The sequence below is a fragment of the Pleurodeles waltl genome, unplaced genomic scaffold, assembly GCF_031143425.1.
Source record: "Pleurodeles waltl isolate 20211129_DDA unplaced genomic scaffold, aPleWal1.hap1.20221129 scaffold_91, whole genome shotgun sequence".
In the NCBI taxonomy this organism is placed as follows: domain Eukaryota; kingdom Metazoa; phylum Chordata; class Amphibia; order Caudata; family Salamandridae; genus Pleurodeles; species Pleurodeles waltl.
In genome coordinates this window covers 149,760-162,356 of record NW_027150403.1, presented here as the reverse complement: position 1 = coordinate 162,356, position 12,597 = coordinate 149,760, and the positions used below count along the sequence as shown (strand labels likewise).

The window sequence follows — 12,597 nt, the reverse complement described above, 5'->3', positions numbered from 1 at the left end:
ACCACTCGGCCATCCTGACAGCTGAGTCTGTGTTTAGGTCTGACTCCTCAGTCTGCACTTGTCGATGCTGCCGCTTGCAATGTTCCTATCAAGGTGACAGGTTTAAAGGCCAAACAATATAACATGGCCAAGAAAAAAAAAAGTAAAAAACAGAATAAGAAACCAGGCACATGCACGACTACGCAAAGATGCAGATAACTTTTTACCGGCCTGCAATAGTAATACAAGTTTTACAAAGGTCACAAGTTTTTAAAGGCCATCCCTGAGTGAGACTAAGCTTTTAGGGAGCAAACACAAAAGCGGACACTGCCCATTGTTTCTGCCCGGTCTCGAACCGGGGACCTTTCGCGTGTTAGGCGAACGTGATAACAACTACACTACAGAAACAAGCATGAGGGCTTGACTGAAGGAGCAAAATTCCCCTCATATGTTTGCCCGATTGCCTCTATACTTGATCAGCAGTTGCTCGCAAAGCGAGGAGTAAGTGTGAAAATTGCAGCGTTGTCAGCCAGCAAGCGTACACTCAGATGTACTGAAAAGTCACAGCTGCGGGTAGAGACAAATATCTGATGCCTAAATGCCTGAAACCAGAGCCTGTGAAAGCATCACACAGAGCACACTGAAAGCAAGCAGGAAGGAAGCCAAGGCATTGTGATCCTTTTTTTCTCCTGAGGCTAAAAATATTTTGCACAACAATGCTTTGAGTGGAATGAGGAATCTTCAAGCTTTGTGTATTTTGAGTAAAATGTGTGTGTTTTCTGCTAAAAAGGGTGTGTTGGGGATTTGGACCCGGACACCAACGAGCGAGGGCACAGAAGCACCACTGCTCAGACCCTGCTCCTAGGGTTGAGGGCAGAGAGTGGGCGAATACATCGCAAGGCAAGAAAATGCACATGGTTCTCTCTTCTGCAATATGACTAGAGTCATTTCCATGGTCGTCATCGAACATGACATAAAACGCCTCTATCCTTTAGACCTTTTGGCCCATAATTACAAGAGGATGACTGAGTGAGACGCTCTGCCAAATTTGGCAGCCTCGCACTCAGTCATTTTCAAAATGCAGGGAAGCGCCGTATTTAGTAGAATACAGCGCACCCCTGTGCTTCCCTCTGCGCCAGCTCTAAATTAGCTGCCGAGCGCCAACGCAGCCATCCTTGCGCCATGGTACAAGGATGGCTGCGTTGAGGGGGAAATTGTTTTTGTTCAGGAAGGCACACCTTCCTGCACAACAGAAATCTTCAGTGGCGATATGTTCGTGCAGCACACATAGAAAGAGCAAAAATGAGGAGAAATGAAAACATTTCTGCTCGTTTCTCCACTATAACGACACCCATTGTATGGCGCTTGGATTTTGGCGCTGCCACAGATTTACAAAAACTCGTAAAACTGGAGCAGCATCAAAATGCTATGGTGTTGCAGTGGCCCACCCAGAGCAACGCCCATTGCACGCCCCTTCCAGGGAAAGGGCTGCGTGTGAAGGGGCCGTATTTACAAGGTGGTGTTAAGCCACAAAACGTGGTTGAACGGCGTCTTGTAAATACGGCACAGTACATAGTGCCACCGGGGAGTCACTAAAGATGATGTGCCGGTGGCGATAGGGCCTTGTAAGTCTGGCCCTTTCTTTGCTCAAGGTGTATGTTCTTGGTGAAGGTAGGAAAGCCATTTTCGCTCTCATACCTTCCTTGGCTGGCTTGACCACAGTAGGCCCAGGCTTCAATGGAAAGGTCAAAAAGGGAGCAACTGACTGCCGTAAGGTGTATCGTCTTCTCTTGGTGAGTTGAGACCGATGCCCTTGGAGCGTAGTACCTCACGATGGTGAGGGATAGACACAGCCTCTTTAATTTCAATTTACCTGTCAGGTGAGGTGGTAAATGCAAATAATGTGATAAAGCACAGCAACTTGCTGTTTCAGCCTGGCCTCGAACCAGGGACCTTTCGCGTGTAAGGCGAACGTGATAACCACTACACTACAGAAACAGACATGCCTGCTTACTTGCTTCATGTGGCTATGCATTGGACTGGAACCACTGCACTGGAAACAGACACACCTGCTTTCTTTATGTGGCTATGCTTTGGACTGGAATGCAAGGACTAAGGGACAATGTTCATGACGCTCAAAGCTGAGCCTTTCTGACAGGATCTCTTCCTTTGGAAGAAAGGAACTGGGATCACTTTCATTCCAAGAGGTGATTTCAAAACCAGCCCTGCAATTACTTTGGAGAAGCACTGTGCATTTCATGTTCCAATGAGAAGTGCTGCTCCAACACAAAAAAGCAGTTAGAAAGAAATACCGCACTCCTTCATCATGCCGAACTGCCTCGACACCAGTAGAAAGCATGCAATGCATTCCACCATGGCATCTTACAAGAGTGGAAAGCAGAAATACTCCTGTTTAAAAACAGATCGAACCTATGAAGGCACTGGCTCGTCCGGGATTTGAACCCGGGACCTCCCACACCCAAAGCGAGAATCATACCCCTAGACCAACGAGCCTGCTGCTGCAAAATCCTTTCAAACATCTTCTGAAGTGTCTTTGAGAAAAAGCAGGGCCACTTGGAGACTCTCCTTCTAAGCGTGCCATAGCAATTGATGTTTTGTGCCAAGGGTTTTTTTTTTGCCTCTAGCAAGGCAAGAGGTAGTCAAAAAGCCCTATGCTAGCAAGCTGAATTGTGGCGCTGATGAGAAAAGCAGACCCTTTCTGGTAGTTGTACACCTCCGCAGGACCTGGGCCCTTGCACCGTAGACTTCCAGACCAGAAGCACTGAAGGGCCTGCCATCTCTTGCGCCTGAGCCAGAGGAGCACGCCTCTTGTATTCAAGCACACTTGCTCGCTCAGTGCTCGATCAGGTTCGATCAGGCGAGATTTATATGAGTGCCTCACAGGCCTGAAACACTCACCTGGGAGACGCGGGGTGGCTGAATTCCCAGAATGGCCTTCGATAGGAAAATCACCTCCTTTCCTCCCGACTCATTTCAGAATTGGGTGAAAATCGCAAGACAGTGTTCAGGGGTGCATGGGTACTGCCTACTCCCAGCTGCCTCTCTGTCTTCTTCATGTTAATTTCAAGTCACAAGGAGGGACCATTGCCATTCTGCTCCGCCCACCTAACCAGGAAACCCAGGTTGAGCTTGTCTGCCTGTTGTTGTTGCAGGGGCAGTGCCTTCTCTGCCCAAAAGTGGCAGGAGAGCCTCACTTCAAACGATGGAATCAACTGCTTAAGTAGAAACCAGCATGGTAGTTACAGTGATAAGGTGCAGCTCTAACAGAAGGCGTGACTGAGATGCCCCTTCCAGAAATACATGGAATGCTGATTGAGGGCCCAGCCGGAGGGTTGGTGGATTTCTTTTCATATGCTACAGCAGCTTGCAAAGATAGTGTTGTGGGGAGCTGGCTGTGCAAGCAGAGGAAGATTTAAGGGCAGAAAATAGACCTATCAGAAGTGCGATTTGAACCCACAACTACATGAGCAAACCAGGATGCTTAGCTTAACTGAAGATCAAGCTCTCTTGAGGCTGCCGCCTTAGACCACTCGGCCATCCTGACAGCTGAGTCTGTGCTTAGGTCTGACTCCTCAGTCTGCACTTGTCGATGCTGCCGCTTGCAATGTTCCTATCAAGGTGACAGGTTTAAAGGCCCCACAATATAACATGGCCAAGAAAAAAAAAAGTAAAAAACAGAATAAGAAACCAGGCACATGCACGACTACGCAAAGATGCAGATAACTTTTTACCGGCCTGCAATAGTAATACAAGTTTTACACAGGTCACAAGTTTTTAAAGGCCATCCCTGAGTGAGACTAAGCTTTTAGGGAGCAAACACAAAAGCGGACACTGCCCATTGTTTCTGCCCGGTCTCGAACCGGGGACCTTTCGCGTGTTAGGCTAACGTGATAACCACTACACTACAGAAACAAGCATGAGGGCTTGACTGAAGGAGCAAATTTCCCCTCATATGTTTGCCCGATTGCCTCTATACTTGATCAGCAGTTGCTCGCAAAGCGAGGAGTAAGTGTGAAAATTGCAGCGTTGTCAGCCAGCAAGCGTACACTCAGATGTACTGAAAAGTCACAGCTGCGGGTAGAGACAAATATCTGATGCCTAAATGCCTGAAACCAGAGCCTGTGAAAGCATCACACAGAGCACACTGAAAGCAAGCAGGAAGGAAGCCAAGGCATGGTGATCCTTTTTTTCTCCTGAGGCTAAAAATATTTTGCACAACAATGCTTTGAGTGGAATGAGGAATCTTCAAGCTTTGTGTATTTTGAGTAAAATTTGTGTGTTTTCTGCTAAAAAGGGTGTGTTGGGGATTTGGACCCGGACACCAACGAGCGAGGGCACAGAAGCACCACTGCTCAGACCCTGCTCCTAGGGTTGAGGGCAGAGAGTGGGCGAATACATCGCAAGGCAAGAAAATGCACATGGTTCTCTCTTCTGCAATATGACTAGAGTCATTTCCATGGTCGTCATCGAACATGACATAAAACGCCTCTATCCTTTAGACCTTTTGGCCCATAATTACAAGAGGATGACTGAGTGAGATGCTCTGCCAAATTTGGCAGCCTCGCACTCAGTCATTTTCAAAATGCAGGGAAGAGCCGTATTTAGTAGAATACAGCGCACCCCTGTGCTTCCCTCTGCGCCAGCTCTAAATTAGCTGCCGAGCGCCAACGCAGCCATCCTTGCGCCATGGTACAAGGATGGCTGCGTGGAGGGGGAAATTGTTTTTGTTCAGGAAGGCACACCTTCCTGCACAACAGAAATCTTCAGTGGCCATATGTTCGTGCAGCACACATAGAAAGAGCAAAAATGAGGAGAAATGAAAACATTTCTGCTCGTTTCTCCACTATAACGACACCCATTGTATGGCGCTTGGATTTTGGCGCTGCCACAGATTTACAAAAACTCGTAAAACTGGAGCAGCATCAAAATGCTATGGTGTTGCAGTGGCCCACCCAGAGCAACGCCCATTGCACGCCCCTTCCAGGGAAAGGGCTGCGTGTGAAGGGGCCGTATTTACAAGGTGGTGTTAAGCCACAAAACGTGGTTGAACGGCGTCTTGTAAATACGGCACAGTACATAGTGCCACCGGGGCGTCACTAAAGATGATGTGCCGGTGGCGATAGGTCCTTGTAAGTCTGGCCCTTTCTTTGCTCAAGGTGTATTTTCTTGGTGAAGGTAGGAAAGCCATTTTCGCTCTCATACCTTCCTTCCTTGGCTGGCTTGACCACAGTAGGCCCAGGCTTCAATGGAAAGGTCAAAAAGGGAGCAACTGACTGCCGTAAGGTGTATCGTCTTCTCTTGGTGAGTTGAGACCGATGCCCTTGGAGCGTAGTACCTCACGATGGTGAGGGATAGACACAGCCTCTTTAATTTCAATTTACCTGTCAGGTGAGGTGGTAAATGCAAATAATGTGATAAAGCACAGCAACTGGCTGTTTCTGCCTGGCCTCAAACCAGGGACCTTTCGCGTGTAAGGCGAACATGATAACCACTACACTACAGAAACATACATGCCTGCTTACTTGCTTCATGTGGCTATGCATTGGACTGGAACCACTGCACTGGAAACAGACACACCTGCTTTCTTTATGTGGCTATGCTTTGGACTGGAATGCAAGGACTAAGGGACAATATTCATGACGCTCAAAGCTGAGCCTTTCTGACAGGATCTCTTCCTTTGGAAGAAAGGAACTGGGATCACTTTCATTCCAAGAGGTGATTTCAAAACCAGCCCTGCAATTACTTTGGAGAAGCACTGTGCATTTCATGTTCCAACGAGAAGTGCTGCTCCAACACAAAAAAGCAGTTAGAAAGAAATCCCGCACTCCTTCATCATGCCGAACTGCCTCGACACCAGTAGAAAGCATGCAATGCATTCCACCATGGCATCTTACAAGAGTGGAAAGCAGAAATACTCCTGTTTAAAAACAGATCGAACCTATGAAGGCACGGGCTCGTCCGGGATTTGAACCCGGGACCTCTCACACCCAAAGCGAGAATCATACCCCTAGACCAACGAGCCTGCTGCTGCAAAAGCCTTTCAAACATCTTCTGAAGTGTCTTTGTGAAAAAGCAGGGCCACTTGGAGACTCTCCTTCTAAGCGTGCCATAGCAATTGATGTTTTGTGCCAAGGGTTTTTTTTTTGCCTCTAGCAAGGCAAGAGGTAGTCAAGAAGCCCTATGCTAGCAAGCTGAACTGTGGCGCTGATGAGAAAAGCAGACCCTTTCTGGTAGTTGTACGCCTCCGCAGGACCTGGGCCCTTGCACCGTAGACTTCCAGACCAGAAGCACTGAAGGGCCTGCCATCTCTTGCGCCTGAGCCAGAGGAGCATGCCTCTTGTATTCAAGCACACTTGCTCGCTCAGTGCTCGATCAGGCGAGATTTATATGAGTGCCTCACATGCCTGAAACACTCACCTGGGAGACGCGGGGTGGCTGAATTCCCAGAATGGCCTTCGATAGGAAAATCACCTCCTTTCCTCCCGACTCATTTCAGAATTGGGTGAAAATCGCAAGACAGTGTTCAGGGGTGCATGGGTACTGCCTACTCCCAGCTGCCTCTCTGTCTTCTTCATGTTAATTTCAAGTCACAAGGAGGGACCATTGCCATTCTGCTCCGCCCACCTAACCAGGAAACCCAGGTTGAGCTTGTCTGCCTGTTGTTGTTGCAGGGGCAGTGCCTTCTCTGCCCAAAAGTGGCAGGAGAGCCTCACTTCAAACGATGGAATCAACTGCTTAAGTAGAAACCAGCATGGTAGTTACAGTGATAAGGTGCAGCTCTAACAGAAGGCGTGACTGAGATGCCCCTTCCAGAAATACATGGAATGCTGATTGAGGGCCCAGCCGGAGGGTTGGTGGATTTCTTTTCATATGCTACAGCAGCTTGCAAAGATAGTGTTGTGGGGAGCTGGCTGTGCAAGCAGAGGAAGATTTAAGGGCAGAAAATAGACCTATCAGAAGTGCGATTTGAACCCACAACTACATGAGCAAACCAGGATGCTTAGCTTAACTGAAGATCAAGCTCTCTTGAGGCTGCCGCCTTAGACCACTCGGCCATCCTGACAGCTGAGTCTGTGTTTAGGTCTGACTCCTCAGTCTGCACTTGTCGATGCTGCCGCTTGCAATGTTCCTATCAAGGTGACAGGTTTAAAGGCCAAACAATATAACATGGCCAAGAAAAAAAAAAGTAAAAAACAGAATAAGAAACCAGGCACATGCACGACTACGCAAAGATGCAGATAACTTTTTACCGGCCTGCAATAGTAATACAAGTTTTACAAAGGTCACAAGTTTTTAAAAGCCATCCCTGAGTGAGACTAAGCTTTTAGGGAGCAAACACAAAAGCGGAGACTGCCCATTGTTTCTGCCCGGTCTCGAACCGGGGACCTTTCGCGTGTTAGGCGAACGTGATAACCACTACACTACAGAAACAAGCATGAGGGCTTGACTGAAGGAGCAAAATTCCCCTCATATGTTTGCCCGATTGCCTCTATACTTGATCAGCAGTTGCTCGCAAAGCGAGGAGTAAGTGTGAAAATTGCAGCGTTGTCAGCCAGCAAGCGTACACTCAGATGTACTGAAAAGTCACAGCTGCGGGTAGAGACAAATATCTGATGCCTAAATGCCTGAAACCAGAGCCTGTGAAAGCATCACACAGAGCACACTGAAAGCAAGCAGGAAGGAAGCCAAGGCATTGTGATCCATTTTTTTCTCCTGAGGCTAAAAATATTTTGCACAACAATGCTTTGAGTGGAATGAGGAATCTTCAAGCTTTGTGTATTTTGAGTAAAATTTGTGTGTTTTCTGCTAAAAAGGGTGTGTTGGGGATTTGGACCCGGACACCAACGAGCGAGGGCACAGAAGCACCACTGCTCAGACCCTGCTCCTAGGGTTGAGGGCAGAGAGTGGGCGAATACATCGCAAGGCAAGAAAATGCACATGGTTCTCTCTTCTGCAATATGACTAGAGTCATTTCCATGGTCGTCATCGAACATGACATAAAACGCCTCTATCCTTTAGACCTTTTGGCCCATAATTACAAGAGGATGACTGAGTGAGACGCTCTGCCAAATTTGGCAGCCTCGCACTCAGTCATTTTCAAAATGCAGGGAAGCGCCGTATTTAGTAGAATACAGCGCACCCCTGTGCTTCCCTCTGCGCCAGCTCTAAATTAGCTGCCGAGCGCCAACGCAGCCATCCTTGCGCCATGGTACAAGGATGGCTGCGTTGAGGGGGAAATTGTTTTTGTTCAGGAAGGCACACCTTCCTGCACAACAGAAATCTTCAGTGGCGATATGTTCGTGCAGCACACATAGAAAGAGCAAAAATGAGGAGAAATGAAAACATTTCTGCTCGTTTCTCCACTATAACGACACCCATTGTATGGCGCTTGGATTTTGGCGCTGCCACAGATTTACAAAAACTCGTAAAACTGGAGCAGCATCAAAATGCTATGGTGTTGCAGTGGCCCACCCAGAGCAACGCCCATTGCACGCCCCTTCCAGGGAAAGGGCTGCGTGTGAAGGGGCCGTATTTACAAGGTGGTGTTAAGCCACAAAACGTGGTTGAACGGCGTCTTGTAAATACGGCACAGTACATAGTGCCACCGGGGCGTCACTAAAGATGATGTGCCGGTGGCGATAGGGCCTTGTAAGTCTGGCCCTTTCTTTGCTCAAGGTGTATGTTCTTGGTGAAGGTAGGAAAGCCATTTTCGCTCTCATACCTTCCTTCGCTGGCTTGACCACAGTAGGCCCAGGCTTCAATGGAAAGGTCAAAAAGGGAGCAACTGACTGCCGTAAGGTGTATCGTCTTCTCTTGGTGAGTTGAGACCGATGCCCTTGGAGCGTAGTACCTCACGATGGTGAGGGATAGACACAGCCTCTTTAATTTCAATTTACCTGTCAGGTGAGGTGGTAAATGCAAATAATGTGATAAAGCACAGCAACTTGCTGTTTCTGCCTGGCCTCGAACCAGGGACCTTTCGCGTGTAAGGCGAACATGATAACCACTACACTACAGAAACATACATGCCTGCTTACTTGCTTCATGTGGCTATGCATTGGACTGGAACCACTGCACTGGAAACAGACACACCTGCTTTCTTTATGTGGCTATGCTTTGGACTGGAATGCAAGGACTAAGGGACAATATTCATGACGCTCAAAGCTGAGCCTTTCTGACAGGATCTCTTCCTTTGGAAGAAAGGAACTGGGATCACTTTCATTCCAAGAGGTGATTTCAAAACCAGCCCTGCAATTACTTTGGAGAAGCACTGTGCATTTCATGTTCCAACGAGAAGTGCTGCTCCAACACAAAAAAGCAGTTAGAAAGAAATCCCGCACTCCTTCATCATGCCGAACTGCCTCGACACCAGTAGAAAGCATGCAATGCATTCCACCATGGCATCTTACAAGAGTGGAAAGCAGAAATACTCCTGTTTAAAAACAGATCGAACCTATGAAGGCACGGGCTCGTCCGGGATTTGAAACCGGGACCTCTCACACCCAAAGCGAGAATCATACCCCTAGATCAACGAGCCTGCTGCTGCAAAAGCCTTTCAAACATCTTCTGAAGTGTCTTTGTGAAAAAGCAGGGCCACTTGGAGACTCTCCTTCTAAGCGTGCCATAGCAATTGATGTTTTGTGCCAAGGTTTTTTTTTTTGCCTCTAGCAAGGCAAGAGGTAGTCAAGAAGCCCTATGCTAGCAAGCTGAACTGTGGCGCTGATGAAAAAAGCAGACCCTTTCTGGTAGTTGTACGCCTCCGCAGGACCTGGGCCCTTGCACCGTAGACTTCCAGACCAGAAGCACTGAAGGGCCTGCCATCTCTTGCGCCTGAGCCAGAGGAGCATGCCTCTTGTATTCAAGCACACTTGCTCGCTCAGTGCGCGATTAGGCTCGATCAGGTGAGATTTATATGAGTGCCTCACAGGCCTGAAACACTCACCTGGGAGACGCGGGGTGGCTGAATTCCCAGAATGGCCTTCGATAGGAAAATCACCTCCTTTCCTCCCGACTCTTTTCAGAATTGGGTGAAAATCGCAAGACAGTGTTCAGGGGTGCATGGGTACTGCCTACTCCCAGCTGCCTCTCTGTCTTCTTCATGTTAATTTCAAGTCACAAGGAGGGACCATTGCCATTCTGCTCCGCCCACCTAACCAGGAAACCCAGGTTGAGCTTGTCTGCCTGTTGTTGTTGCAGGGGCAGTGCCTTCTCTGCCCAAAAGTGGCAGGAGAGCCTCACTTCAAACGATGGAATCAACTGCTTAAGTAGAAACCAGCATGGTAGTTACAGTGATAAGGTGCAGCTCTAACAGAAGGCGTGACTGAGATGCCCCTTCCAGAAATACATGGAATGCTGATTGAGGGCCCAGCCGGAGGGTTGGTGGATTTCTTTTCATATGCTACAGCAGCTTGCAAAGATAGTGTTGTGGGGAGCTGGCTGTGCAAGCAGAGGAAGATTTAAGGGCAGAAAATAGACCTATCAGAAGTGCGATATGAACCCACAACTACATGAGCAAACCAGGATGCTTAGCTTAACTGAAGATCAAGCTCTCTTGAGGCTGCCGCCTTAGACCACTCGGCCATCCTGACAGCTGAGTCTGTGTTTAGGTCTGACTCCTCAGTCTGCACTTGTCGATGCTGCCGCTTGCAATGTTCCTATCAAGGTGACAGGTTTAAAGGCCCCACAATATAACATGGCCAAGAAAAAAAAAAGTAAAAAACAGAATAAGAAACCAGGCACATGCACGACTACGCAAAGATGCAGATAACTTTTTACCGGCCTGCAATAGTAATACAAGTTTTACACAGGTCACAAGTTTTTAAAGGCCATCCCTGAGTGAGACTAAGCTTTTAGGGAGCAAACACAAAAGCAGACACTGCCCATTGTTTCTGCCCGGTCTCGAACCGGGGACCTTTCGCGTGTTAGGCGAACGTGATAACCACTACACTACAGAAACAAGCATGAGGGCTTGACTGAAGGAGCAAAATTCCCCTCATATGTTTGCCCGATTGCCTCTATACTTGATCAGCAGTTGCTCGCAAAGCGAGGAGTAAGTGTGAAAATTGCAGCGTTGTCAGCCAGCAAGCGTACACTCAGATGTACTGAAAAGTCACAGCTGCGGGTAGAGACAAATATCTGATGCCTAAATGCCTGAAACCAGAGCCTGTGAAAGCATCACACAGAGCACACTGAAAGCAAGCAGGAAGGAAGCCAAGGCATGGTGATCCTTTTTTTCTCCTGAGGCTAAAAATATTTTGCACAACAATGCTTTGAGTGGAATGAGGAATCTTCAAGCTTTGTGTATTTTGAGTAAAATTTGTGTGTTTTCTGCTAAAAAGGGTGTGTTGGGGATTTGGACCCGGACACCAACGAGCGAGGGCACAGAAGCACCACTGCTCAGACCCTGCTCCTAGGGTTGAGGGCAGAGAGTGGGCGAATACATCGCAAGGCAAGAAAATGCACATGGTTCTCTCTTCTGCAATATGACTAGAGTCATTTCCATGGTCGTCATCGAACATGACATAAAACGCCTCTATCCTTTAGACCTTTTGGCCCATAATTACAAGAGGATGACTGAGTGAGACGCTCTGCCAAATTTGGCAGCCTCGCACTCAGTCATTTTCAAAATGCAGGGAAGCGCCGTATTTAGTTGAATACAGCGCACCCCTGTGCTTCCCTCTGCGCCAGCTCTAAATTAGCTGCCGAGCGCCAACGCAGCCATCCTTGCGCCATGGTACAAGGATGGCTGCGTGGAGGGGGAAATTGTTTTTGTTCAGGAAGGCACACCTTCCTGCACAACAGAAATCTTCAGTGGCGATATGTTCGTGCAGCACACATAGAAAGAGCAAAAATGAGGAGAAATGAAAACATTTCTGCTCGTTTCTCCACTATAACGACACCCATTGTATGGCGCTTGGATTTTGGCGCTGCCACAGATTTACAAAAACTCGTAAAACTGGAGCAGCATCAAAATGCTATGGTGTTGCAGTGGCCCACCCAGAGCAACGCCCATTGCACGCCCCTTCCAGGGAAAGGGCTGCGTGTGAAGGGGCCGTATTTACAAGGTGGTGTTAAGCCACAAAACGTGGTTGAACGGCGTCTTGTAAATACGGCACAGTACATAGTGCCACCGGGGCGTCACTAAAGATGATGTGCCGGTGGCGATAGGGCCTTGTAAGTCTGGCCCTTTCTTTGCTCAAGGTGTATGTTCTTGGTGAAGGTAGGAAAGCCATTTTAGCTCTCATACCTTCCTTCGCTGGCTTGACCACAGTAGGCCCAGGCTTCAATGGAAAGGTCAAAAAGGGAGCAACTGACTGCCGTAAGGTGTATCGTCTTCTCTTGGTGAGTTGAGACCGATGCCCTTGGAGTGTAGTACCTCACGATGGTGAGGGATAGACACAGCCTCTTTAATTTCAATTTACCTGTCAGGTGAGGTGGTAAATGCAAATAATGTGATAAAACACAGCAACTTGCTGTTTCTGCCTGGCCTCGAACCAGGGACCTTTCGCGTGTAAGGCGAACGTGATAACCACTACACTACAGAAACAGACATGCCTGCTTACTTGCTTCATGTGGCTATGCATTGGACTGGAACCA

The 12,597-nt window shown here is 48.2% G+C and overlaps 10 non-coding genes across 10 annotated transcripts; all 10 read right to left on the bottom strand.

The window, feature by feature from the left end:
• Nucleotides 1-314: 314 nt before the first annotated feature.
• On the bottom strand, nucleotides 315-387 carry TRNAV-AAC (transfer RNA valine (anticodon AAC)). The gene has a single exon. It is a non-coding gene; the product is annotated as a tRNA-Val (tRNA).
• Nucleotides 388-1,904: 1,517 nt separating this feature from the next.
• Nucleotides 1,905-1,977, bottom strand: TRNAV-UAC (transfer RNA valine (anticodon UAC)). Its single transcript has one exon. It is a non-coding gene; the product is annotated as a tRNA-Val (tRNA).
• A 444-nt stretch (nucleotides 1,978-2,421) lies between these two features.
• On the bottom strand, nucleotides 2,422-2,493 carry TRNAP-UGG (transfer RNA proline (anticodon UGG)). The gene has a single exon. It is a non-coding gene; the product is annotated as a tRNA-Pro (tRNA).
• Nucleotides 2,494-3,839: 1,346 nt separating this feature from the next.
• Nucleotides 3,840-3,912, bottom strand: TRNAV-AAC (transfer RNA valine (anticodon AAC)). Its single transcript has one exon. It is a non-coding gene; the product is annotated as a tRNA-Val (tRNA).
• A 1,521-nt stretch (nucleotides 3,913-5,433) lies between these two features.
• Nucleotides 5,434-5,506, bottom strand: TRNAV-UAC (transfer RNA valine (anticodon UAC)). Its single transcript has one exon. It is a non-coding gene; the product is annotated as a tRNA-Val (tRNA).
• Nucleotides 5,507-5,950: 444 nt separating this feature from the next.
• On the bottom strand, nucleotides 5,951-6,022 carry TRNAP-UGG (transfer RNA proline (anticodon UGG)). The gene has a single exon. It is a non-coding gene; the product is annotated as a tRNA-Pro (tRNA).
• Nucleotides 6,023-7,358: 1,336 nt separating this feature from the next.
• On the bottom strand, nucleotides 7,359-7,431 carry TRNAV-AAC (transfer RNA valine (anticodon AAC)). The gene has a single exon. It is a non-coding gene; the product is annotated as a tRNA-Val (tRNA).
• A 1,518-nt stretch (nucleotides 7,432-8,949) lies between these two features.
• On the bottom strand, nucleotides 8,950-9,022 carry TRNAV-UAC (transfer RNA valine (anticodon UAC)). Its single transcript has one exon. It is a non-coding gene; the product is annotated as a tRNA-Val (tRNA).
• Nucleotides 9,023-10,884: 1,862 nt separating this feature from the next.
• On the bottom strand, nucleotides 10,885-10,957 carry TRNAV-AAC (transfer RNA valine (anticodon AAC)). The gene has a single exon. It is a non-coding gene; the product is annotated as a tRNA-Val (tRNA).
• Nucleotides 10,958-12,474: 1,517 nt separating this feature from the next.
• On the bottom strand, nucleotides 12,475-12,547 carry TRNAV-UAC (transfer RNA valine (anticodon UAC)). The gene has a single exon. It is a non-coding gene; the product is annotated as a tRNA-Val (tRNA).
• Between the last annotated feature and the right edge of the window lie 50 nt (nucleotides 12,548-12,597).